General features: G+C 37.7%; 1 long non-coding RNA gene across 1 annotated transcript; it reads right to left on the bottom strand.

The window, feature by feature from the left end:
• Positions 1-1,393: 1,393 nt before the first annotated feature.
• LOC129347529 (uncharacterized) lies at positions 1,394-3,893 on the bottom strand. The gene is made up of 2 exons (XR_008599666.1): positions 3,136-3,893; positions 1,394-3,072 (listed from the first exon to the last, which is right to left on the bottom strand). It is a non-coding gene; the product is annotated as an uncharacterized LOC129347529 (long non-coding RNA).
• Positions 3,894-4,673: the final 780 nt, after the last annotated feature.

Genomic DNA, 4,673 nt, shown 5'->3' with positions numbered 1-4,673 from the left:
CACAATCATGAGTTAGTCAATTATTCAGTTTATCAATTCAACTTTATTTGTTTAGCACCTTTCACACAGATGACAAAACTAAACAAGCAAAGAGAAAAAACTATGCTAAAACTATGATTAAAACTCAAAAACATTTTAAAAAAATTAAAAAAAAAAAAAGATTTATTAATAAAAGTCCAGGGGATGGAGGGAGTTTATTGAAGTCTTCTTGGGCTCACATGGGAAATCATTTAAAATATAAACTTGATATTCAGTCTAAGGAAACTGGAAACTGCAGAGCGACAGAAGAACCAACAATATCTCCTGTTTTCTCCTTTAATGAGTCGACTCTTCTTGTGCTTTCAGACCAAAGAACTACAGGACTCTTCACAAAACCTGCTCAAACTCTTGTACAGGACCTCACCACACGGGGTCAGAAGGTTTCCATCTCATTTCTACTAAGCTCACCCTTCTCCTGCTCAAACTGCTGACAAATGTTTCTGCTGCTGCTCTAAAGTCTGGTCTCCAGAACTTCCTAAAAACTCTCAAAGTCTCTCTGCTGCAGGTTGCTTTGTAGAACTGTTCCAGAAAAACCTCACTAAACCACACATGGAGGGGCCTCAAGATAGTCGTCCAAATGAAACCGTACAAAAACCAAACTAGCACAACCCAAACGCTAAAGTCTCCTGCAGCCTACCAGAGAACCTCTGAGAACAGAGAATCAGGACAGGAACTCTTACCTTCTGGACAACCAACGTTGGTTCACAAACAAGAATACAGAATGTGTCTGACCAAAAACCTCTAAAGACTCACTACAGCCAAGATAAAGACACAACTCAGCTGCACCAAATCCACTAATCACTGCACACATTAGCACCATGTGCTAACTGTGGCTAAAGAACCACATTTACCAAGACAACTATCCAGTACAAAGCCCTAAAACACACCAAGAAACACATTAAAGACGATTTTACTGCTGGAAGCTGCAAGCCAACGCCTAAAGAACAAACTAAAGCAATGGAGCCAAACCCAGTTCAGTGGTGAAAGAAGCAGAGGAAATGTTTGTCTGCAGCTAAATAAAGCAGGAAGACACTGAGCTGCTCAGGTGTTCCTGATAACACCAAGCAGCCACCTGGACAGCCAATAGGAACACAGCTTACTGGAAGTCCAGAGGGCTGGGTTAGTGAAGGAAATTTAAAGTTGAAGCAGAAAGTTAACAAAGAAAGTTGAAAACCACCTTCTGATACCTGAAATCTCTGAGTTTTCACACAAAGAACACCTGAACATGTCAAACTGGTTCCATAGTAGAACCATCATTGTAAAAACGTCATAGTATGGTGTGTTGCTCAAAAAACATTAGGACCCGGCTGTCTAGGGTCGCCGAGGAGCAACACAAAAACAGGACAAACGCTGGTTTCCAGGGGGTTAGGAGGATATTTATTTGAAAGAGTAAGTTTACAACAACACAACATGTGAGCAGAAAAATCACAAAGTCTGTCTTTAGTTCAGCTGAAAATATTAGTTTTTGTCTTTTTTATTGACCAAACTTTTCAGGAAGTAGATGAAGAATAATTAAAGCTCTCATGTAGAAGTCCAACTTATTTTGGATCCTTGTGGAGAGTTTAATCTTAGAGTTTGTAAAGCTGTTGAGTTTTTAGAGTCACATGGATTGTTTTGACATTTAATAACCGAGTCCTGAAATAAAATTACAGTTGTGGATTTCTGTCATTTAGTCTGGACTAAACAAATAACAGCAGCATAAATCTCAAACGTCATTATGAGGAGTCTGGATTGAGGTTTCTCACTTGATAATGATCAAAACATGAAATTTAGGTTGGTTTAAAGGAATATTCCACCTTAAATCTTTGAATGTTGACCTAAAAGGTTGGTTTCAGGAAGTATTCCACCTACAAGGTCCTCAAACATCCACCTTAAAGGAACATTCCACCAAAAATCCTTGGACATGCACCTAAAATGTTGGTTTAACCGAGTATTCCATCCAAAATCCTCAAAGAGACCTGAGGGGCTGGTTAAAAGGAATATTCCACCTAAAACCTCAAATATAGACCTGAAAGGGTGGTTTAGAAAAAATTCTTCAGTGTAGACCAAAAAAGTTAGTATGGAGGAATATTCCACCTGAAATGTAGACCTGAGAAGTTGGTTTGGAAGAATATACCATCCTAAACATCCTTAAATGTAGACTAAAAGACGGTTTGGAAGAAAATTCCACCTAAAATCCTCCAATGTAGACCTAAAAGGTGAGTTTAATGGTATATTCCACCTAAAATTCACTACTGTAGACCTTGGAGGTTGGTCTGATGGTATATTCCACCCAACATCCTTGAACATAAACTTAAAAAGTTTGTTCAAAGGAATATTCCACCTAAAATCCTTCAATGTAGACCAAAAAATCTTGGTGTAAAGGAGTATTCCACCTTAAATGTAGACCTAAAGGATGGTTTGGAGTAATATTCTACTCTAAAATCTTCCACTGTAGACCTAAAAGGTTGATCTGATGGTATATTCTACCCAACATCCTGGAACATTTACCTAAAAGGTTGGTTTAATGGTATATTCCCAGAAGAACCCTTGAACATTGGGCTTAATGGTATATTCCACCCAAAATACTTGTACATATACCAAGAAGTCAGTGTAAAGGAAATGTAGACCTAAAAGGATTGTTTAAAGGAATATTTAAACAATTATTTTCATTATTTAATAATCTGTTATCAGTCAGAACCCTGGCAAACTTATTTTCATCAGTTTTTTTAGTGGAAGTCACAAATAAAGGAGCTCTTCATTTTTAGTGCCATTACTGAGTGAAAAGCTGCTGTTTCAACACAGAACGTTCACATGCATCCACAAACCTCTCAGCACTCAAACACCCACAGACAGGCGGCCGGCTGGACCGAGGCTCGGCGGCATTTGTTCACACATGTGGCTGAATAGGAGGCCGTCCAATCAAATTCGAGGTCTTCACTCTGTAGGTTGTTTGTTGGGTGAGACTCTTGGACCGCCATCAGCTGACGTGGATGTTTGATGGTCTTCCTCTCTAGTGCCAGATGATTCATCCATGAATTCAGCAGCTACAGACTGAAATGAAGCTCATGCTGCCGTTATTGAATTCCTGTTCCAGATCAAATGTTCAGAGCTCACCTTGAATGCAGCCGTCTGCTGTCTGATAGTTTTTCTCATTGTAGTCTTCAATAAAGTCTTTTTCCTCATGTCAGGATGTGGTGAGACTCTTTCTCAGTCTCTGCAGACGTCCCTCATTGTGCATCTCCAGAGAAGAAACAGAAAAACTGGTCACTGCTTCAGCATCACAAACGCTCTCCAGCATTGAGAGTGTTTTAGGAATTCATTCATTGTGTTGTGAACTTTGAAGGAGCAGAAACTTTACAGCTGCCAAAGATATGAGCTCCAATTCTGGATGTTTTAGGAAATGAAGTTCATCAAATGAACACTTGATTTTTGCTGATAACTCATTAAATTAGTGAAGAAATCGAACATAAAAACCTGTAAACTCTCAGGCAGCTTTTGTTAAAGTTTGTCTATAATTCTATCATCATGTTCTGGAACCAGGACTCTGCAGAAGTTCCTTCAATCAGATACTTGTGTGTTTCTATTTAAGGCCTCAGGTTTGAACGTACAGCAGAGGATTAGAAAGGAGTGATTTTAATATTTAAATCAGTCCAGTAAATGTTTGGCGTGGAAATTATTAAAATGTTGATTTAGATAGATTTGTGTCAAATAATATTGTAGAGTCTCACTTAAATATATCCAAATGAGTTCAGTGTATTTACATTTTGAAGAATATTTGATTTCTTAATCTCAATACTGTAGGGTCTGACCCCAAATATTATAATGGTGTAAATTTAAATAATAAATAATATTGTAGTGCAGAGTCAAACTTTAATCAGCTAAACTTACATAATAAGTATCACTGCACAATCTTAACCTGAACATTTATATCATTGAGGTAAATTTACATAAATCTTGATATTCTAGAGTCTTAACTGGACTATTTCTAACATTAATCTTTTTGTATTGTGCTGATAAACAACAATAACCTGACTTTCAATTCAATTCAATTCAATTCAATTCAATTCAATTCAATTCAATTCAATTTTATTTATATAGCGCCAGTTACAGTCAAATTGTCTCGAGACGCTTTACAGAACCCATATGCCTGACCCCCAGAGCAAGCCAAAAGGCGACAGTGGCAAGGAAAACACCCTTTTAACAGGGGAAAAAAACCTCGAGCAGAACCCAGCTCTAATGTGGGGGGACCCATATGCCTGCTGGCCGGGCGGGTTCAAATGATATTTATTGTCTGTGAGACTAAATTCCTCCACATTCTAGAACTTTAAATGCAGCAGCTGTAGGAATAAATAAAAATCGAATCTGTTCATTTCCACGTTATGCATATTTATTTATTCTTAATATCTCAGACTGAATGGTAGCTGGCAGTAAAAACAAACTCATCTGATCATTCTGATCAATACTTCATGATCAGTATCAGGACAGATGTTACAACTCCAGCTGTTGCATTAGACTACAGTTATTCACAGAGAAATTAAAACATCACATTCCTCATAAAAACTAGATGGGACTTTTATTAAATAAAGTGTTGGTGAATAAACAGTGTAAAAAGTGCAAAGCGGCTCCATTAAATCAGGAGATGTGAGACTTCC

This window comes from Amphiprion ocellaris, chromosome 19 (genome assembly GCF_022539595.1).
Source record: "Amphiprion ocellaris isolate individual 3 ecotype Okinawa chromosome 19, ASM2253959v1, whole genome shotgun sequence".
Taxonomy (NCBI): Eukaryota; Metazoa; Chordata; class Actinopteri; family Pomacentridae; genus Amphiprion; species Amphiprion ocellaris.
This window is presented reverse-complemented; position numbering and strand designations above follow the sequence as displayed.